Source organism: Tamandua tetradactyla, chromosome 1 (genome assembly GCF_023851605.1).
Source record: "Tamandua tetradactyla isolate mTamTet1 chromosome 1, mTamTet1.pri, whole genome shotgun sequence".
Classification (NCBI taxonomy): domain Eukaryota; kingdom Metazoa; phylum Chordata; class Mammalia; order Pilosa; family Myrmecophagidae; genus Tamandua; species Tamandua tetradactyla.
In genome coordinates, this window is record NC_135327.1 from 178,751,390 (window position 1) to 178,776,165 (window position 24,776).

Below are 24,776 nucleotides of genomic sequence, written 5' to 3' on the forward strand. Positions count from 1 at the left end.
GTATTCTAATTCTCCAAAGAAAACATTACTACTTTGATAGAGGTGACCACCATTATCACAAGGTAATCTCAGTGTTAGCTAATAAGAATTTATTCCTTTCATTCAGCAAGTTTTACTAAGGCTCTATTGTATGTGAGGCAGTGTGCTAGATACAATGGTGAGCAAAATTAGACATGGGTTCAGACTTCATGGAATTTACCATCTAGTGGAGAAGGCAGATTTTAATCAAATAAGCACATACTAAATAATTTCAAAGTATAATTAAGTGTTAAAAAGGAAAGGAACTCAATGTTATACAAATTCATATCAGAAAAAACACAATTTAATCTTTGTGATGGATACGATACTGTATCAGAAAATGAACTTAATCCCTCAAAAAGTAATTTTCATTCATTGAAGAGTCACAGATTCTAACAACACAACTACCCTTTACTAACTACACTACATGTTTGGCACTGTGCTACACACACTATTTCTAATCTTTGAACAATCCTAAAAGAAGAAAATCTCAATTTAATATATGAACAGTGTTGAAGGGTTAAGTAACTTTTTCACATGGCTTAGTTAGTAATGGATTAGAGATCTGCACTCATTTTCTTTCTATATCATGATGCAGTATCTAATTCAGTATTTGCTCCTTTCCTCACTAAGGAGAGTTCAGATATTACAGAGTGGAAAATTCCTCAGATTTTGTTTTCTCATCTATTTTATTATGTTATTTGCTTAGTTTAATTTGATCAACCATTAGGTAATACCCTGAATTGAGCCCAATCATTTTACAATTATCATGGACTCTTCTTTCAAATACATATTCTAAATTCTCCTCTCTCTTTTTATTTATGCCTGCTATCTCCATCCTTTCTATTAATTTAAATACTACAGATTTTCAATTCCCAACCAAATTCAATTTTTCCTGTCTATGAAATCTTCCACGATAAGGCCAGATTAATTGGCCTCTCATTCCCTTAAAACTCACAAAATCAGTACTTAAATATATAGTGCCCTTGTGACTTTTTCTGTATGTATATTTCTTTCTAAATAGAATGCAAATGCCTTGAGAGCAGAGAATACATGTTCTCTGTTTTATATCTCTCCATGAAGTAGAATTTAAGAACATGAGCTTCACCACCACTAGACTTCTCTGTGTGAGTTTTCCTACCTGCAAAATGGAAATAACATACCTCCACCTTTTGGAATTGTGATGGTCCATGTAACGTACTTAAATAAAATATTACTAATATTAATAAAAATATAATGAGCTCTAAATTGTAACTATTATCTATGTACATAATAGACATACCCAAATATTGAATTAAATCCACTATTTAACTTTTCATTGTGAAGAAGCTCTACAAGATGCACTATTTTTTTCAATAATTTAACAATTTGAAGTCATTAAACATTCAGATGCTTCTTCCTAAGGAAAAAGATTAACTCCAGAGTTCTGTATCCTGACTAGTAGCATCAGAGTCAATTACATCATGTTAACTGTTATCTAAGGGGCTTGTAGTTCTTTTTTTGAGAGGTGCTATGATCTGCCTACCACAGAAATCAGTGAAGGAAAGGGGCACATTCAGTTAGAGAATTAAATTATATTAAAATATTCTCAAGTTCTGATATATATTTGAAATATATTGTCTATTTAAGGATCAAGAGCTTCATCAACGATCATTCATTTTCTCCCTTCAATTACTAGATGATAAACCAACCCTTTTCCAAGTTAAGCTTACTTCAGTAATTCAAAGCAGTAATTTCTTATGAGTTGTTTTTTTTCAAGCCAACATTTTAATTATGGCCTCTTAACAAGTATATGGCTACAGAAAGAAACCGTATAGTATGTTTAAGATCATTGGAAACTGGGCTTAGAACTCCATTACTTAGTTGCATGAAAGACTAATTGCTTCCTGAATCTTGGTCTCCACATCTGTAAAATGGAGATAAAAATACCTATACCTTACAGGATTTTAGGGTGTCACCAGAGGTTTAAAAGTATCATTAAAATGAGATAGTACCTGACATATGGTAAAATTTAATAAAAGGTAGTTATTACTTTTGTGGATCCTTGGTGTTGGTTTATACTGGTTCTAAAACACTATCCAAAATTAGGTTAAGGCAAGTTTCTACAGAACAGATGAAATATGAATAATTAAAGACATAATTTAATGTAATGTGTTCTTTATATTTATAAACAAATTTAAACAATAAGTGGTATTTGGGCCACTACCTTAACTTTATTCGCAACTACAGAAATGTTAAGACTTTGAGGCAAAGAGAGATAATGCTTGAATGATTATAGATAAAACTAGTTTTTCTTTAATTACTTTCCACTATTAATATTAACAAGACAGGATTAGTCCATTCATTTTGGTTGATTAAAGTTCAGAAAGAATAATTAACACAAAGTTCTCTGCTTCAGTAACATTAAATGTAGCAAAGAATTACTTGCAGTATTAATTTATAAGACGGCTTTTATAATGTAAAAAAGTAAAAGATATTTCCCTAAACAAAAATATGTTAAATCTTCCCTTCCCTCCTTAGTATTCAGAATGAAAAATGCATATGAAAGAATTGATATGAATTTAAACATTCTCTTTTACCCCTTCTGATGTCTCCTTTACAATTCCCATTTTAGCAAACAAAATATGACAAAACTGGAAAAGCTCTGTGTGTGTGACAGAAAAGAAAGGATTCTCCTCTCCTACTGGAACTGAACAAAAGCAGTACCTAGGAGAAATTCACAGTATTAAGTGCCTATATTATAGAGAGGTCTCAAATTAATGGCCTTTTTACTTAAACTTTACGAAACTAGAAAGAAAAAAAAGCACATTAAATCCAAAGTAAGCAGAATAACATAAATAATAAAGATCAGAGTGGAAAATAACAGAGAAAAATGAATGAAATAAAAAGCTGATTCTTTGAGAAGATCAAGACAGCTGATAAACCTCTAGCTGGAGTGATCAGGAAAAGAAAAGTCACAAAGAAAGACTGTAAGTGTTACTCTGGAGTCTGGGAGAATTCAATTTCCTAGAGCAGTCTGTTAACTGCATGTGAGATGGGGAGCAGGCAAGACATATAACACTCTCATAAAGTAACCATGTGATGATCTCATGACGTGACTATCTTTAACATCACAGGGATAAATAACACTTTGAGTAAAACAGAGATGCACAAATAATTAAAATTTTTTTTTTTGGTGCATGGTCCAGGAATCAAACCCGGGTGTCCCACATGGAAGGTAAGCATCCTACCACTGATGCACCTCTAGGGGTGAACCACTTGTGCACCCTTAAATAATTGAATTTAAAAGCAGTAGTATTGGCTTTATGTAAAAAAAAAAAAAAAAAAAAAAAAGAATTTTTTAAATTAGGAAAAAAAAAGAATTGTATGGACCTTCTTGAACAATCTGCTTTTGACTCCACTGATTTTTTTTTTGTTATTTTTTCTGTTTTCTATTTTATCTTTCTTTTTTGTTGTTATTTTTTGTTTTCTACTTTATCTTTCTTCATCAGGAATGAAAGAGGTGGTTTTCACCCTACACTCTACAGATTTACCTTCTCACAGAGAAAACTGCAGGCCCAGATGGCTTCACAAGTGAATTCTACCAAACATTTCAGGAAGAAATAATAGCATTTCTACACATGTTTACAAAATGGAAAAGATGAGAAGACATTCTAACTCATACTATGAAGTTAGCATTTCAATGATACTTAAACCAGATCCAACACATTACAAGAAAACTACAGACCAGTCACACTCAAGAACATAGACACAAAATTAAAAAAAAAATTTTAATGAAGTTAGCAAGGTTGTAGGAGACAAGATCAATACACAAAAATCAACGGCATTTTTTATACTAGTAATGAATAATTGTGAATCAAAACTAGAACCAATACTACTTACAATGGCATCCAAAAACATGAAAAAGTGATAAACATGCCAAAAAAAAAAAAAAAAGTGAAAGACCTATACAGTAAAGATACAAAATATGCTGAGAGAAATTAAAGAAGACTGAAATAAATGAAGAGATAGATATATCGTGTTCATGGGCTGGAAGACTCAATATGATTGAGTTCATGGGACTGGAAGACTGCCTTGAGATGCAACACACTTTTATAGAAATTGACAAACTGACCCTAAATGTCACATGGAAAGGCACATAACCTAGAACAAAGTCAAAGTTCGAAAATTGAACAAACCTGGAGGGCTAATCTGACTTCAAGAATTATTAAAAGTAATAAAGAAGGCATTTTATTGGTATAGTGATAGAAAGCAGATCGGTGGAGGTCTGGAGATGGGCATGCAGGGAAGTCTGGAAGGTAGGTTGGAAAATATGGGAGGAGGAAAAAGATAATGAGATTGCAAAGGGGCACTTGGGATGTAATGGATTTGTTCATTATCTTGATTGTGGTGATGGTTTCATAGGTGTATGCAGGTCAAGCCTATCAAATTGTACATTTTAAATATTTGAAGTTTGTTGTATTTCAATTATACCTCAAAAAAGGTGTTAAAAATGAAAGAAGAGGAATGGCCATTAAAACTAAAAGTGAAAGGCATAAGACAGGACCTGGCCCATACAGTAAATCAACTCTTAGCCCATACCTTTTCTCTAGGTTCTTTCTAACACTGGTTCAATTTGAGAAAGATCAATGAAGAGCTGACAATAGTTAAAGGGCTGGAATAACTGGGCAAGTATTAAATCAAGTAAACACACTCATCACTGTTAATACTGTACTGGAAGTTCCAGCTATAGCAATTAGACAAGCAGGTGGGGGAAGTATCCAAATTGGAAAGGAAGAAGCAAAACTTTTCCTATTTATAGAGGATATGAGCCTATAGAGAGAAATGATGTAAGGGACTTATACAAGGAAAAATAAAAAATCTTGCTAAAAGAAATCAGGAAGACCTAAACTAATTGGTAGGACTTTCTGTGTTCAGGAATTGGAAGATCGAATATTATTAAGATGTCAATTCTACCCAAAATGATTTACAGATTCAATAAATCCCAATCAAACTTCCAACAGCTTTCTTTGCAAAAATGGAAAGCCCAATCATCAAATTTATTTGGAAAGGTAAAGGGAGTCCAAGTTGCCAAAACAAACTTGAAAACAAAGAACAAAATTAGAGAGCTCACAATTCCCAATTTTAAAACTTATTAAAAAGCTACACTGGTCAAAACAGCATGGTACCAGCACAAGGACAGACATAAGACCAATGGAACAGAACTGAGAGTTCAGAAACAGATCCTTACCTCTGTGGGCCAACTGATTTTTGACAAGGCTGCCACGTCCATTTAATTGGGAAAGAACAGTCTTTTCAAAAACTAGTGCCAGGAAAAGTGAATATTCATGTGCAAAAGAATGAAGGAGGACCCCCTAACACATACCATATATGAAAATTAACTCAAAATGGACCAAAGACCTATAAGAGCTGGGACTATAAAACTCCTAAGAGAAAACATAGGGAAGCATTTTCCCTATGTTGTGTTAGGCAATGGTTTCTTAGATTTTATACCAAAAAGCATAAGCAACAAAAGAAAAAATAGATAAATGAGACTTCATTAAAATAAAAAAAACTGAAGACTTCCGGGTCAAGAGAGCGGCTTAACAACGTGCACATTTTAGTTTGTCCTCCAGAACAACTACTAAATAACGAGAAACAGTACAGAACAGCTCCCGGAGCCACAATAGTGACTGGACACACAGCGTACCCCAGTCTGGACCAGCTGGACAGGCTGCGAGCACCTCCCAGAACCATGAGTTCCCAAAGCTGCGGCGGCCAGCAACCCTCCCCCACAGGCTGCTGGAAAGGACATTACTAGCAGCAGGGACTGGGCACAATCAAACGCCAACTGTGGAACTAATTAACAAATTCTGACTACTAAAAATAGGCCCCCAGCTTAGGTGAACCTGATCAAAGCAGAGGTTGCTCATTTTTGCCCCGGCGCCAAGGGGGCAGGACTGACAGAAAAAGGGGGGAAAAAAAAAAAAAAGAAGGAAACAGAGGTTTTGTGGCTGTGTATCTACAAAGGCTTGACTGCCTCTGGATACAGCAGCAGGACTTTTCAGGCTGCAACTGCCCAAGGCATAGGCAGAAGTGAGCTCTTTTGGGGGCTTATCTGGAGCTTGTGCCTTTCCCAGGGGAGGGGTGAAGCCCCACCCAGGTGGAATCCGTCCATCAAGGAATTCAGACACCAGGGCTTGGTAATTTGAAGTCATTAAAACCAGCCTACAACCTCTCCTCTGTCTCCACCACGCCCCCAGCAGGGAGAGTCTGCCAAAATTAAAGGTACCACATCATCTTATGCTGGTGGGACCTGCAGTCAGACAAGCGCCACATACTGGGCAGGATAAGAAAAACAGAGTACAGAGAATTCACAGGAAAGTTTTTCAACCTGCTGGGTCTCACCCTCAGGGAAAACCGACGCAGGTGACTCTTTCCACCTGATAGGAAGCCAGTTTGCTCTGGGAAAATCTGGCTGGGGTCTATAATATCTAAGTAGACTCCCCTAAGTGTGTGTGGGGGAAAGGCACCACACAAGCAGGGCAAGAAACAAGAAAAAAAGAACTGAAAAATTCTCTGTTAAACAAAACTTAAGCTAAAGGTCCAGATAAAGCTGAACGGAATGTCAAAGAACAGATAGACAACAAATTCATCCAGCAAGAAAACCCTAGATAAAAGAAGTGAAAGCAATCTCCAGAATAAACTAATTAAGGTAATTAAATGCCTAGATGCCAGCAAAAAATAACAAATCACACTAGGAAAATTGAAGATATGGCCCAGTCAAAGGAACAAACCAACAATTCAAATGACATACAGGAGCTGAAACAATTAATTCAGAATGCACCGACAGACATGGAAAACCTCATCAAAAACCAAATCAATGAACTGAGGGAGGATATAAAGAAGGCAAGAAAAGAACAAAAAGAAGAAACTGAAAGTCTGAAAAAACAAATCACAGAACTTATGGGAATGAAAGATACAGAAGAAGAGATGAAAAAAACAATGGAAACCTACAATGGTAGATTTCAAGAGACCGAACATAGGATTTCTGAACTGGAGGATGGAACATCTGAAATCCGACAAGAAACAGAAACTATAGGAAAAAAAATGGAAAAATATGAGCAGAGACTCAAGGAATGGAAAGACAATATGAAGCGCATGAATATACGTGTTGTGGGTGTCCCAGAAGGAGAAGAGAAGGGAAAAGGAGGAGAAAAACTAATGGAGGAAATTATCACTGAAGATTTCCCAACTATTATGAAAGACTTAAAATTACAGATGCAAGAAGTGCAGCATACCCCAAAGAGAATAGATCCAAATAGACATACTCCAAGACGCTTACTAATCAGAATGTCAGAGGTCAAAGACAAAGAGAGAATCTTGAAAGCAGCAAGAGAAAAGCAATCCATCACATACTGGGAAGCCCAATAAGACTATGTGCAGATCTCTCAGCAGAAACCATGGAGGCGAGAAGACAGTGGGATAATATATTTAAATTATTAAAAGAGAAAAACTGCCAACCAAGAATTCTATACCCAGCAAAACTGTCCTTCAAAAATGAGGGAGAAATTAAAACATTTTCAGACAAAAAAATCACTGAGAGAATTTGTGACCAAGAGATCAGCTCTGCAAGAAATACTAAAGGGAGCACTAGAGACAGATACGAAGACAGAAGAGAGAGGTGTGGAGAAGAATGTAGAAAGGAAGGCTATGAGTAAAGGTAAAAAGAAGGAAAATTAGATATGACATATAGAATCCAGAAGGCAAAATAGAAGAAGAAAGTACTACCCATGCAGTAATAACACTGAATGTTACTGGATTAAACTCTCCAATCAAAAGACATAGTCTGGCAGAATGGATTAAAATACAGGACCCATCTATATGCTGTCTCTACTCAAAGGATATGAGGCCAACGACACAAATGGACATTTACACACCAATGTTTATAGCAGCATTATTAACAATTACCAAGAGATGGAAACAGCCAAAATATCCATCAATAGACAGTTGGCTAAAAAAACTGTGACATTTACATAAGATGGAATATTATGCAGCTGTAAGACAGAATAAAGTTATGAAGTATGTAACAACATGAATGGACCTTAAGGACATTATGCTGAGTGTGATTAGCCAGAAACAAAAGGACAAAAACTGTATGGTCTCACAGATATGAACTGACATTACTGAATAAACTTCGAATATTTCCTTGGTAACAGAGACCATCAGGAGATAGAAATAGGGTAAGATATTGGGTAATTGGAGCTGAAGGGATACAGAATGTGCAACAGGACTGAATACAAAAACTCAGAAATGGAAGCACAACATTACCTAAATGTAATACAATTATGTTAAAACACTGAATGAAGCTGAATATGAGAATGATAGAAGGAGAAGGGCTGGGGCATAAATGAAATCACAAAGAAAGATAGACGATAAAGATTGAGATGGTGTAATCTAGGAATGCCTAGAGTGTATAATGATAGTGACTAAATGTACAAATTTAAAAACCGTTTTTGCATAAGGAAGAACAAAAGATTGTCATTACTGCAGTGTGCTGAAAATAGATGTACTTAGTATTTTAAAATGTCAACTCCTGTGTGAGACTAAAGCAAAAAATGTTTATTTGGTACAAATCTATACTTTGACTAGTGCATCTCCTAATATAACTTATGTTGATAGTTGATTGAACACCTTAAGTACATGGAATTTTGTATAGGACATGAGATCTTGTTGGTTTGTGCAGGTGATGCCCTGATGAATCCCAGAGTGATCTGATCAGTGAGTGGGAAAGTATTTGCAAAGTCCCCTTCAGGGAATGGTGAGAACGGGGGAAAACTCAACTTCTCCAAGTTGAATTGTTGATATTCTCACAAGCAGTGTGGACAACCAAAGCTATAGGCTGAGCCCTCAGTCTTGGGGTTTGTTCATATGAAACTTAATCCCACAGGGGATAGGCCAAGCCTACTTAAAATTAAGCCTAAGAGTCACCCCCCAAGAGAACCTCTTTTGTTGCTCAGGTGTGGCCTCTCTCTCCAACCAACACAGCAAGCAGACTCACCACCCTCCCCCTGTCTACGTGGGACATGACTACCAGGGGTATGGACCTTCTTGGCAGCGTGAGACAGAAATCCCAGAATGAGCTGAGATATAGCATCAAGGGATTGAGAAAAACTCTAGAATGAGCTGAGACCCAGCATCAAGGGATTGAGAAAACCTTCTCGACCAAAAGGGGGAAGAGTGAAATGAGACAAAGTGTCAATGGCTGAGAGATTCCAAACAGAGTTGAGAGGTTATCCTGGAGGTTATTCTTATGCATTAAGTAGATATCACCTTGTTATCCAAGATGTAATGGAGAGGCTGGAGGGAACTGCCTGAAAATGTAGAGCTGTGTTCCAGTAGCCATGTTTCTATAATAATTGTATAATGATATAGCTTTCACAATATGACTGTGTGATTGTGAAAAAAATAAAAAATAAAAATAAAAAAACTTTTGTGCATCAAAGCACTCAATTATCAAAGTAAAATGACAACCTAGAGTGAGAGAAAATTTTGTGGGGATGATATCCACAATATAAAGAAAACCAGCAATTTCCCACCACCACCAACAAAAAACCAAACAACCCAATTAGAAAATAAGCAAATGACTTTAATAGAGAGTTCTCCAAATGGTCAAAAAGCACATAAAAAAATGATCATTAGTCATGAGGGAAATGCAAATCAAAACTAGAATGAGCTACCATTTCAAACCCACTAAAATGGTTGTTTTAAAAAGAATGAAAATAACAGGATATGGAGAAATGGGAATACTCATCCATTATTGGTGGGAATGTAAAATGATGCAGCTGCTGTGAAAAACAGTTGGTGGTTCCTCAGAAAGTTAAATATAGAATTACCAAATGACCTAGCTAGGTATATACTCCAAATAACTGAAAGCCAGGACTTACTTTGCAAACTGATGTTCAGAATGGCACTATATAACTCCAAAAGATGGAAGCAACCCAATTGTCCATCAACAAATGAGTGGATAAACAAAATGCAGTACACACACACACACACACACATACACACACACACACACACACACAAATGGAATATTATTCTTCTTTGGAAAAGAATGAAGTTCTGATACATGCAACAACATGATGAACCTTGAAGACAGCACACTGAGCGAAGTAAGCCAGTCAGAAAAGGAAAAATATTGCATGATTTCATTGACATGAAATAACTAAACAAATGCATAGAGTCTGAAACTAGATTATAGGTTACCAGGGGCCAGTGCGTGGGTAGGGAACAGGAAGTTAATACTTAATTGGTATAGAATTTCTTTTTGAGGTGATGTAAAAATTTTGGTAATGAATGATGGTGATAGAAGCAAACACTGTCAATGTAATTAACATCACTGAATTATCTATTTGAATGTGGTTAAAAGGGGGAAATTTTAGGTTGTATATATGTTAGAATAAAAAATTAAAAAAAAACAGGACTGTATAACATAAACAGTGACATCTAATGTACACTATGGACCACAGTTAATCCTACAATAATAATATTATTCTTTCATCAATTGTAGCAAAGTTACCAAATTAATGCAAAGTGTTAATAATGGGGGAAGGCGTATACAAGAACTTTGTATCTTCTACATGATTTTTCTGTAAACCTACAACTTCTTTGATGAAAAAATATTAAAAAACGAAAAAAGAAAATACTTTCTTAATGCCAATAACAAAGATTTTATGGATTCAAATCTACATGGTTCTATTCTCATAAAATGAGACGGTAACAAATCAGTGTTGGAGGGCAGGGGTGACCAACAGTTTTTCTGCGGGAGACTTAAACAGGAAAAGTTTCTTGACAGGAAGTTCCATCACTGTTAGTGTTGAAGAAAAACTCTTGTTTACTAAATATCCTGGACTCAACCACATATAACAAGAAATCTTGTGCCATGAGAGAGGAAAAATGTGAGCCCCTACTAACTGGTGGGGTGGGATTCAGGGAAGAAGACAACTGTCTAGATTACTGCAAAAACCTCCTAATTAGTACTCCACCATCAATCCCCATCTTGGCTCCTCCATTCTTTACTCTGCAGTTACAGGGACTGTGCTAAACTCAAAATGTGGATCACATGATTCTCTTTTAAAAGGTACTTCAATGACACCCATTGCTTTTAGAATAAAATATAAATGACATAATATGATTTAGAAGATTTGGAGTTATCTGAACACTGAGTATATCTTTCCAAATTCAGTTCTTATGGCATTTCTCCCCTTCTCTAACTCCTAGTAAACCTTCAGAAACCAGCTTTAATAAAACTTCCCCTGGAAAGTCATCCCCAGCCACCTGGACTTTGAGTAATGTGACTTCAGAGGTGTGCACAAAGCACCCCCCTGTATCACAATCCACAACAGAATGTGGTAAACATTCTATTCAAACTGACCTATATTTGTATCTGCCATGAGCATACCAGGTCTCTATTAATGACTTTTGCATCTCTAACACTTAGTATCCTGACATGCAGTAGACATTTACATAATAAAAGCTTCCTGACTGCACAAATAATGAGCTGTGCAAGCAACAGATTCAGCAGTCAGTCATCTATGACTTCTTCCATTCCAAGCAATCATCAATAATGGATTAGGTATCTAGTAATAGCAATAGTAACCTGAGAGCCAATGGTATTTTTACCAATGTGTGGAGTTTGAATGACAATTTCACCAGTTTCTAAGCAGCCAGGATAGATAAAATCTTCAGCAGTGAGAATATACGGGGTGGTGAAACAGGAGAAGAGGGTGCTCTAGTTCCTTTCTCACTCGCCTCTCCCCCATATTTTAGGTACTGACATCACTGCAAAGGAAGTTTAAGACACCTATACTGTAGCCTTAATTTTAACTATATGAAACATTATCAGATACAGAAAAAAATCTAACCCTAATTTTGGTTTCCAGATTCTGGAGATAGGGGAAAGAGATGCATAATCTCAACCAGTCCCTATGTATTACAAGACAATCTTACCATGTTTCCCTTTTTATCTTGCTCTGTGGCTTTCCAGAGACTATTTTAAAGCTCTTTCACTTTTTATAGACCTCAGACTTCCCTATCTTCTCCTTCCCGTTCACTCTCAGCAGATGACCACATATCCTTCTTAACATAGAATACTACATTTAGACACAAACTCCGTCAGGAACCTCTCACCACCACACCTTTCAGCAACTGATCCATCTTCACCTCCTATTTAAAGCTGATCCCCTTTCATATGTATTTTGGGTATCATCCTTTCCTGTTTTCTTGGAAAACTTGTTCTTTTGTTTATTCTTTTTCTTGTCTGAGTTTTCCACATTTCCAGCTCTACTGGGTTCTTCTCATCAGCATATGACATTCAAAACTTTCAAAAGAAAACAACAATGCAAAAACCTCTCCTTGGACATGACATCTACCTTTCAGATATTATCCTCTATCCTCCCTTTCATGGCTAAACTTTCCAAGAAGTGTCTATATTTGCTATCACCAATTTCTCACCGCCCATTCTAATCTGGTTTGTACTCTCAACACTATACATCATAATCAGTTTCGGTGAGGTCAAGAACCTCCATATGGCTAAATGCAAATGTTATCTTTTAGTTCTCAAGTTAATTGACCTCTGAAAAATGAAAAAGTTAATCATTCCTTCCTTTTTAAAATATTGTTCTCTTGACTTCAGCAATATTACATTATCATAGTTTTTCTCTTACTTCACTGACTTCTGCTTCTTAAGGTTCCTCCCCTGATCATCTACTTCTACCAGACGTTTAAAACATGTCTTAGGGATACTGGTTACTTTCAGATTGTCATCCTATATAATTCAAATGGCTGATAAATCTGATTATCTTTATACAGTCATATTATCTATATGGAAATATGATTAGAGTTTTTTAGGATAGTATTTCTTTAAAGATAAAGTTTTACATGTTTTTAAAACATCACCATGCAGTCATACACTAACAATGATAAGCAAACAAACAACTGCACACAGCTTCTATTTACCATATACAGTTGAGGCAAAACAGGTTGATGTAAACATTTAATTGCAAAATCAGTGATGCTTGTTATCATATCCTAGGCTTACCTACCTTCACACTTTCCCTTTCAGCAACAACACTTTAGTCAGTTGCATTCTATTTTCTTTTAAAACTTTCCTTTCATTGTAATATGAAGCCTGTCAGTTGTTAAATCCATAACACAGACTTTATTAAAATTGTACCATATTTTTATGTCAAGGTTTTTGAAGCTTAATTTCTCTAAATATGGTAAATTCCAGACATGTAATTTCTGATTGGGGGTATTAATACCTTATTATGGTATATGGAATCCCCATCGGTCAAATGGAAATTAAGGAGGCATTCATTTGGTAATGCTACCACACAATGCTATTGTGAAGCTTCAATGAAATACCTTTAAGATGCCTGGCACACAGCATGCACTCAGACACAGAAAACAAGTTTATATTAGATTATTATTTGTTTTTAGCAGCCATACCGTACTGTAACTAAAACTAAATCTTTTACTATATGATTTGCTGTTGTTTACCCTGAACTTTAGTCACTAATTTTCTACATGTGTACATTGGGTACATATGTAGGGTCATTATATTTACTGCTATTAAATTTCATTTTATAGGCATCTTTTTTTTTCCCAGCCTATCAAGTTCTTTCTAGAGCCTTATTATCAAAGCAATTTGCTATTCCTCACCATTTGCCACCCTCCCCCTACCTCTCTGCCAGTTGTATTTCACCTATCTTCATTATGCTCATCCAAGACATTGATTTAAAAAAAAAAAAATCAAATATGAAAGACTGAGAAATGAGCCCCACCTTTGTTAGTAAACTTCCTTCAGTTTGACACACTGAGATCTTTCTGTACTTGGTTACTACCATTCAAATAGTTTTGAATTTAGTTCAGAGATTATAAAGGGTCAGATAGGCTCATAGTCTGCTGACCCTTGACCTAGTTCATTACACTCTTATCCAACCATGCTTTTTTATCATTCGCCAAAACATATCATTCAAACATCCACATTATCAGTGAAATGTTTCAGATTCACCTTATCTAACAGTCTAGGAATTGCAAAACAAGGAAATTATTGTAGCATGACTCATTTCTAAGTGATCCCTTGCTAAGCGTCACAAACCACCCCATCACCATCACACACACACTTAAAATAAAATCTGGAAAACAAGAGATGTTTCTTCTAGTATGTTTCCCCATCCAAATACCACCATCCTTATTACCTTGCTGTATTTCCATTAAAATTTTTTCTATAAGTCATTGTTTAAAAAACCGGTCATCACACTATATATCATTTAACAGTTATTTTGTATCATTTTTGAAAGATAATAGTCTGTCAAGCAGATGTACTACAGTTTATTTAGATATAGTCCTAATTTTTGTACATGGAGATGACATCAAACACACTGTGACATCAAATACCTTGTAACGCTAAAAGTTCTTAAAGGATAACAAAACTATATTTCAAAGCTTACATTTTCCTCTCTTTTAATATCTGAAATCAGGTCACAAAATAGAAAGAAAAAAGTCTTATTACTTTGCTTTGATGACTGAGGGTAGGAAACTTATGGGTTGATTATGTGCTTTGTTGAAGCACAGTCACTGCTTATGGCTGGCTTTGCTACAGAAACTAATACATGAGTGGGTCAAGATGCTGGAATGTCAAGTACAGAACAAGGATTATGCTGAATTTGGATAACATAAAATGGTGAAACTCACTGAAAATAACTAAATCTGCTGATATTATTCTCATGAAAATTTGGTGAGTGTGTCATCAATTATTTTTAATTCAAGAAGTTAACATTTAGAACATGTCTTTTAAGGAACGCTACTAGCTATACTCACTAGAGTTTAATATATGTCAACTGGGTTTCACCACTGAGTCAGTTATTTGCTTATTTAACAGTATTACAAGCAAGAGAGGGTTCTTCTAGGTTGTCAGTATTGTTAAGAGGGAATGTTTTTTTTTAGATTAAGATAAACCAAGTCCACTGCTTACTTTTTACATTAGTATGACAACAGAATAAAATTAAACTAATATGGTATAATTTCCTTTCAAAGGGGTATTTTTTTCTCCAGTATTTTATGCTTTTCTAAATTTTGTACGGTTTATTCTAATATTTTCCCCAAAGGGTGGTTGTATTTTTTAGGATTGGGTTCAACATCAAGGATTTAATTATTTAAATGACTTAATAAGATAGAGATTTACTTTTTTCTTGTAAAAGAAATCAAGAAGCAGCTTGCTTTGGGAAGCAGTTAAAAGAGAGTTTCTCCTCTGCTCCCTGTGTCTTCTTAGCTGCAGAATCTGCTCTTATGGGGGTGGGGGAAGGGAAGAGATCCTCTTCTATCTTTATTCATAAACTACCTTGTGTGGAGATGGAGTCACAAAGAGTCCTGAGGCACACTGTTCCCTGAAACTGGAGATTTTACACAGTGTATTTCACACAATGAGAACCAGACTGTTTCAGGTTTTTAAAATATAAAATGTCTTAGAACTAGACAATAGAGAGTATAAAAGATTTCATATGGAGGCCACCAAAGCCACCAGAAACTAGGATTCTTGTATATAATTAAGTTCTAAGTGTAGGTTAAAGGCAATCCACACATCTGTCTGTTAGCATACACTGGATCTGGATAGATTTGCTCCCTTTAAATAAGTAGCTTTGCTCCCTTTAAATAAGTAACGAGAGAAAACCAATATGGAGGTGTACGAAAAGTAACTGCATAGCACAAAAGAAATACTACACTGAAAACTCTAAGGAAGAACGTATCTCTGAAGATGATTTGAGAAATTTAAATTAAAAAATATATCTGCAGAGTGATCACAATGGAACCCAAAAGACATGATGTCTCTGAAAATGAATGTTCTTAAGGAGAGAATAGGCAAACAGAGATGCAGACAACTGGACAGGAAAGCTTTTGCACAATCATAAAAACATCATCAAAGTGAAAAGGACAAATAATGTCCTAATACTATTATAAAAACAGTTTTGAACTCATGGACCTCTTGAAAAAGTCTCAGGGACCCCTAGAGATCCACAGACCATACACCGAGAACTGTTGTTTTAACAAACGAGATGAATTCAAAATGAGAACACAAGAATGGAACATAAAAGGGCTAATGATGAAAAGTAAAGCCAAGTAAGCCTGAACAGTCACTGTAAATATGGTTAAAAACCAAATGCAAGTGTCAAAATCTTGAAGAGAAGATATATAATGCAATAAGTCCATAAAATCACACATTTATATAAAATAAAGTAGTTGTGGGAAATAAAAGGCCTATAGGGTCTTATCAGATTTAGGGTTTTCAGTGACACATTCACAATGAAATATCGTAAATGGGAGGCTGGTTAAACAAATGACAGTATATCCTCTGTTGAAATACTATGCAGAATCATTTAAAATGATGATGAGAATAGCTTACTGAATGCTAACTATGTTCCAGGCAAAGTTTAAGTACTTTACAAGTATCAATTCACTTAATTATCACAAAATGTTTATAAAGTTAATACTACTAACTGAGATACAGAGAACGTAAAGTTTCCCAAGTTTGGCATTGCTGACATGAGAATTTACCATAGTATTAAGTGACTAAAGTAGGTTACAGGATCATGAATAACAGTATGATTCCCATTTACTTTCAAAGTTTGAAGAACACGTTCATATGTACGTGTTCATATAAACACGAGTTCATATAAACTCTCAAAGAATATATACAACAAATTATCAGTCATCTTTAGAGGAAAGAATTATGGGAATACTCTGATTTTCTGACTCTCAATGATATTTACGAGTCTAAGAAATGAGCATGCATTATTTGCATAATCAATGAAAGCAATACAAGTTATTTCTGTTTTGAAAAACTAAAATAAACCAAAGGTTACTGCTTCCTTGCTGACAGCAAAATTTAGACTCAATCATATTTCTGATAAAATTCACGTTCTAATAGTCCTTAAAAAAAGATGTGTACCTTCCTCTTTTAGTTTGCTAAGGCTGCTGGAACACAATACACCAGTGATGAATTGGCTTTTCTAAAGGGATTTATTTAGTTACAAATTTATAGTTCCTTGGAGGAAAGGCAGCTGACATTTCTCTGGGCTTCTCTGTCACATGGGAAGGCATACGACAACATCTGCTGGCACTCCCTCCCAGCTTTTGAGTGGATGTTTCCCTTCTGCATCTCCAAACGTCTGGGTCTATCCTGGCTCTGAGTGTTGAGTTGAGCTGTGTTGAGCTGTTGAGCTGTGCTGGGCGGCCTCTCTTCTGACTCTTCCATTTAAGCATCTAGCTAATTAAATTAAATGTCACTCATTGAGAAAGGCACTCTCCTTAGCCAACCACAGACATAATCACCCATAGATGAGGTTCACTGCTGATGATTTAAGCCCACAGCAACAAACAGCTGGGTACCAACACCTGGTCAAGTTGACAAATGAACCTAACTATACTTCCCAAGTAATGGGAAAAAAAATAAGCCAAGAAAACAAGTCCCTCTGTTAAAAAAAGCAAAATGAAAGCAAGTCTAGGCAAAGTAAAGTCAAAGTCCAAAAAAAAACCATACAATTCAAACTTATCAGTTACGACAATAAATGTGAATAGGTTTAACTTCCAAATTTAAATATAAAGAATGAATCTCAGACTTTGTTAAACATTAACAAAGAAAAATTTAACCACAAGCTGCAACTGAGATACAACTGAAAACAAAATGCCAAGGAAAAATTTTAAAAATAAAAAAGAATGGGCAAAAATATATCAGGTACATAAACCTTAGAAGATTAAGAATAATAATACTGATATATGACAAAGTAGAATTCACAAAAAAGAAAAGGAAATGACAAAAAAATGGTCATTCTACAATAAAATTATGTATAAGCCAGTTATGAATCTTTATCTGAAGAATAACAAGAAAACAACTGACAAAAATATCTTACAGTGAGAAACTACCATAATAATCTCAGTCTTTATCAGGTAAGGATACAGCAGGCATGACTGAGAATTGAGACAATGAATATATGTCAAATGTGCACTCCATAAATACATATCTTCTTTAATACTTCCATGGAATATGATAAAACTTGATTATAACAGACCAAATGAATCCTTCAACACATTTCAAACATAAAAACCTTATAGAACACAATGTTCAAAAATAACACACAAAACAAAACATGCACACAACAAAACACAGACACAAAGATATACATATATCAATTCTAAATGCCCTACATTAGTGATGGAGCAACCAACAACTCATACTAAAAACTATTTTGAAAGAAAACTAAATTTACGAACAAAATCAAAACACTGGGAAAGTTGGCTTCTCACAAGTTAGCTTTTGTAAGATGGTTAGTTAAATCAATTTGAAATTACATAGCTATTTAAAGACTGCCACAGTTCTTTTGCTTTACACTGGATAGTAAAAACATTAATAATGCATCAACAATAAAAGTATACTAATTCTGATTACACTTTATATTCGCTAAAAGTCAATGACAATTTTTTCTAATTTAAAAATCCATGAAAAAATTTGTATAGAAACACCATCCAAATCATCTTTTTTCTAAATAAACCTAACCTCAGAAACCCAAATTTAAATTCAAAGATCTATTTTTAAAGTTCTGTCCGGTTTTACATAAAAATCTGTATTCATAAGAGTCATTTAACAGAGTTCTCAATGCTTGAGAAATAAACAGCCAAGTGTTATAATTTTTTTTAGGATAAATATTTTCAAATCTGATGTTTTCCAAAATATATCCTTACAAAACTGGAGTTCAAATTGGAAACAAGAATTAACGACAACATAATTTTAAGGACCAAGTGCAGAAAATCTCCAAGTATCTTACAGATTATTTTAAAATTGAAGTCTTAATATTTTGGGTCAAAGTCTGGTAGCCAAAGTAGTTGCTGTATTCATCTTTCAATTTAAACATAACCACCAAACTAACAACTGGCTTCAATTGGTATTATGTAACAACTTGATTGTTTTTCTTTCAAATAGCTTAAATTATGAAAAACAAGTTATCTGAATAATATTAAATGTCAAACAAAAAATCTTAGTGTTTTAAATTAAATTATTTCATTATGAACTTGAAATGATCCAACCATTTCATTACATAATTAACTCAAAGTAGTCTGGCTTTTTAAAAATTTGATCTCTTTGCCCTTTGCATTATACCTACTTAACCAGTAAATTATCTAAGAATACATAAGACCCTTAAAGCATTGAGTGACATGGGTTAAATCCTTTGGTAATGTTATCATTTCTAATTTTATATTTTTCTAATTCAACCCCCTCTCCTTCCAGTTTGTCAATGCCAAGACAGAGGTGAAGTAGTTCACCTGGATTCTGTCATTTACACCCACTTTCCTTTAGATTTAGATTTAGGACAATCTTCTTTTCCTGCTATTTGGACTTCAAATTTTATCAAAACTTTCAGTTTTACCTTAATCTGATCTTGATTTTGCTGTCTACAAACTCTTTCTATATGAATTCCTCCCACCCTGGCATTATTAAAAATTGGCTCCAGATCTTTTATGACTTTCAAGTTTCAAAGATTTTTAATTCATTAGTTATTTATTTGGTCATTCATTCAACAAATATTTATGAGCTCCTGCTATATTCAGATGTTATTTTAAGTGGTAAAGATATAGCAGTGGATTAAAAAGGACAGTTCATCAGGTCAAATAACACCTATAAACCACTCAGGACAAGTTGGATTATGATGAAACTGGTTCTAAAAGTTTCTCTTTTTATAATAGGTTTACGCTAAATCATATTAGCAAAAATTCAAACTCCCTTCTCTCTGACAGTCTATGTCAGATACAAAAAAGTCTTACAATGATTTAAATTATTTCATTATGAGCTTGAAATGATCAAACATTTCAATATTCTTTAAAAAAAAAATCATGTTTGTATAGTGGAAAAAGAGTGATTTTGGAACAGACAAATCTAGGGACAAATCGTTGCTCTGTCATTTACTAGCTTGGTTATCTTGATCAAGTAACTTGAATCTCTTCGTCTCATTTTCCTCTTCTGCAAAAACAATTTTTCAAGGTGTTTTTGTTTGTTTTGAAATCAAATGTTTATAACAATTTAAGAAGAAAATGTAGACAAAGCACTCAACAACTAGTGTGGCAATAAATGAGGGCCATCAGAGTATCGTCATTGTTATATGTGTTTCATAACATAGGGCAAAAATTGGTGTTTAGTTTATCTGGTTCTTAGGCATATTACTACTATTTAATCATTTAAATTATGTACAGAATAAATTTTCTTCTGATAGGCTGATGTTACTACTTCATTCCTAGTAGCTTCTGGAAGTTTAAGGTAAAGAAGAGACAATCAGTTAGGTCCACTGATAAAGGAAAAAAAAAATCACTTGAAAGTGATTTTTGTGATCTGAAGTGATATATCTCTAAAGTCCACACCTCAAACAGAGTATGCTAAGAAGAGTCTAGTTTATTTAGTATTTCTGTTTCTGTAGCTGTCTCACTTTCCCTAGATTTTTTCCAGCCTCTTAACAATCTTTGATTACCCTGTTTCCCTCTCCTAGTTAGTTTTAATATAGAATAAAAATATACAGAAATACGTAGTGTATTTTCAATAGTTTTAGATTTCTTATTTTTCACATATCTCAAAATTGCGCTTTGGTGGGAATATTTGATAGATTCAGTGCATCTTACAGGGCTCTCTGACACAGCATTAGGTTCACTTGAATAATAAAATATTTATATGGGACAGCATTCTTTATATATTCTGAAATGAAATGGCCATCTGATTTCTACAAAGAAATTTTTTAGGTCTTTCTTCAGGTGAAAAGAAAAGTATTCTCTTCCTTGATCTTCAAGGTCCGTACATGTTCTTGCTGCATTTGATTTCTAAAGTGTTGAACATATACTGTTACAAGAGACCAGTGTTCCCCAAATCAACCTAATTGATGAAATTAGCATACATGTAACCATTTTTTAGCACAGCATGTAAATTAACACTGAACACCTGCCTGATAGGAGAATGCAGCAAAACTATTAAATTTACTAAACCCTATATTCTTGAGTAAATGTCCCTAATAATTCATTTACAGCTAAATGTTCCCCTTTTCCACTAGATTATAGAATTACCTAGACTGAGGTGTTTAATATTTTTCAAATGACTGATCCTCTCGAAAACTGGATGAATGCTAGCTCCCTTCTCTTCTACCATTCTCTTGCTATTCCTCTATCTCCTCAGATGAAAGACTTCATCTTAGGATATAATTCTGCAAAAAAAAAAGAATTACATGCTAGTACTTCACTGGTGACATCAGAATTTAAAACAGTACCAAAATTTAAAATTACAACACGGCAATGTGTTGATATGTAAAAGGTACCAACGACAGACAAAGCAAATAAACAAACAAAAAAGGTGAAAATACTGTGAGCGTAATTAACAGCATGGAATTATATTTGTGTATGTGATTAAAAGAGGAGATTTTAGGTTGTATATATGTTACTAGAATAAAAATTAAAAGCTAAAACGTAGGACACAGTGAACCCTATTGTAAACAAAGGGCTACAGTTAATGGTACAATTGTAAAAATGTTCTTTGATGATTATAACAAATGTACCACACTAATGCAAGGTGTTAATAACAGGGTGGTATATGGAAACTCTGTATTTTATACATGATCTTTCTGTAAACCTACAACTTCTCTAATAAAAATATAAAATTGTTTTTTTTTTAATGGTGATAATACTTTATTACATTTCTGGAACTTTACAATACAGCAAAACAGGTAGGTGGCACAACAGAAAGGAATGAAGCATGTTATTTAAACTGAGAAGTATAAACTTAACCTGCTCTTATTCATATTTTCTAAAAAGTTAGCAGGTAAGATCACACCAAATGCCCCAAATTTTCAATATTATAAATATGAACTCACTTCAAAGTAACGATCAGTAATTCTCACAATATTAAGCATTCATTTAAAGAGCACCTCCTTAATAAATACAAAAATACAAAACACTTTAAATGTGTTCTGAAGAATAGCCTACTAAAAGAAAAGTCCAGGACCAGATGGCTTCACATGTGAATTCTACCAAACGTTCCAGAAAGAATTAGTACCAACTCTCCTCAAACTCTTCAAAAAAATCGAAGTGGAGGGAAAACTACCTAATTCATTCTATGAAGCCAACATCACCCTCATACCAAAACCAGGCAAAGATATCACAAAAAAAGAAAACTACAGACCAATCTCTCTAATGAATATAGATGCAAAAATCCTCAATAAAATTCTAGCAAATCGTATCCAACAACACATTAAAAGAATTATACATCATGACCAAGTAGGATTCATCCCAGGTATGCAAGGATGGTTCAACATAAGAAAATCAATTAATGTAATACACCATATCAACAAATCAAAGCAGAAAAATCACATGATCATCTCAATTGACGCAGAGAAGGCATTTGACAAGATTCAACATCCTTTCCTGTTGAAAACACTTCAAAAGATAGGAATACAAGGGAACTTCCTTAAAATGATAGAGGGAATATATGAAAAACCCACAGCTAATATCATCCTCAATGGGGAAAAATTGAAAACTTTCCCCCTAAGATCAGGAACAAGACAAGGATGTCCACTATCACCACTATTATTCAACATTGTGTTGGAGGTTCTAGCCAGAGCAATTAGACAAGAAAAAGAACTACAAGGCATCAAAATTGGAAAGGAAGAAGTAAAACTATCACTGTTTGCAGATGATATGATACTATATGTCGAAAACCCGGAAAAATCCACAACAAAACTACTAGAGCTAATAAATGAGTACAGCAAAGTAGCAGGTTACAAGATCAACATTCAAAAATCTGTAGCATTTCTATACACTAGTAATGAACAAGCTGAGAGGGAAATCAAGAAACGAATCCCATTTACAATTGCAACTAAAAGAATAAAATACCTAAGAATAAATTTAACTAAAGAGACAAAAGACCTATACAAAGAAAACTATAAAAAACTGTTAAAAGAAATCACAGAAGACCTAAATAGATGGAAGGGCATACCGTGTTCATGGATTGGAAGACTAAATATAGTTAAGATGTCAATCCTACCTAAATTGATTTACAGATTCAGTGCAATACCAATCAAAATCCCAACAACTTATTTTTCAGAAATAGAAAAACCAATAAGCAAATTTATCTGGAAGGGCAGAGTGCCCCGAATTGCTAAAAACATCTTGAGGAAAAAAAACGAAGCTGGAGGTCTCGCGCTGCCTGACTTTAAGGCATATTATGAAGCCACAGTGGTCAAAACAGCATGGTATTGGCAAAAAGATAGATATATCGACCAATGGAATCGAATAGAGTGCTCAGATATAGACCCTCTCATCTATGGACATTTGATCTTTGATAAGGCAGTCAAGCCAACCCACCTGGGACACAACAGTCTCTTCAATAAATGGTGCCCAGAGAACTGGATATCCATATGCAAAAGAATGAAAGAAGACCCATGTCTCACACCCTATACAAAAGTTAACTCAAAATGGATCAAAGATCTAAACATTAGGTCTAAGACCATAAAACAGTTAGAGGAAAATGTTGGGAGATATCTTATGGATCTTACAACTGGAGGCGGTTTTATGGACCTTAAACCTAAAGCAAGAACACTGAAGAAGGAAATAAATAAATGGGAGCTCCTCAAAATTAAACACTTTTGTGCATCAAAGAACTTCATCAAGAAAGTAGAAAGACAGCCTACACAATGGGAGACAATATTTGGAAATGATATATCAGATAAAGGTCTAGTATCCAGAATTTATAAAGAGTTTGTTCATCTCAACAACAAAAAGACAGCCAAGCCAATTACAAAATGGGAAAAAGACTTGAACAGACACCTATCAGAAGAGGAAATACAAATGGCCAAAAGGCACATGAAGAGATGCTCAATGTCCCTGGCCATTAGAGAAATGCAAATCAAAACCACAATGAGATATCATCTCACACCCACCAGAATGGCCATTATCAACAAAACAGAAAATGACAACTGCTGGAGAGGATGCGGAGAAAGAGGCACACTTATCCACTGTTGGTGGGAATGTCAAATGGTGCAACCACTGTGGAAGGCAGTTTGGCGGTTCCTCAAAAAGCTGAATATACAATTGCCATACGACCCAGCAATACCATTGCTGGGAATCTACTCAAAGGAATTAAGGGCAAAGACACAAACGGACATTTGCACACCAATGTTTATAGCAGCATTATTTACAATTGCAAAGAGATGGAAAACAGCCTAAATCTCCATCAACAGAAGAGTGGCTAAGCAAACTGTGGTATATACATACGATGGAATATTATGCAGCTTTAAGACAGGATAAACTTATGAAGCATGTAATAACATGGATGGACCTAGAGAACATTATGCTGAGTGAGTCTAGCCAAAAACTAAAGGACAAATACTGTATGGTCCCACTGATGTGAATGGACATTCGAGAATAAATTTGGAATATGTCATTGGTAACAGAGTCCAGCAGGAGGTAGAAACAGGGTAAGATAATGGGCAATGGAGCTGAAGGGATACAGACTGTGCAACAGGACTAGATACAAAAACTCAAAAATGGACAGCACAATAATACCTAATTGTAAAGTAATCATGTTAAAACACTGAATGAAGCTGCATCTGAGCTATAGGTTCTTGTTTTGTTTTGTTTTGTTTTTACTATTATTACTTTTATTTTTTCTCTATATTAACATTCTATATCTTTTT

The 24,776-nt window shown here is 34.6% G+C and overlaps 1 protein-coding gene across 2 annotated transcripts in view; it reads right to left on the reverse strand.

The window, feature by feature from the left end:
* MTPN (myotrophin) overlaps positions 1-24,776 on the reverse strand; it is an 81,834-nt gene that overhangs the window by 42,437 nt on the left and 14,621 nt on the right. The window lies entirely within an intron of this gene.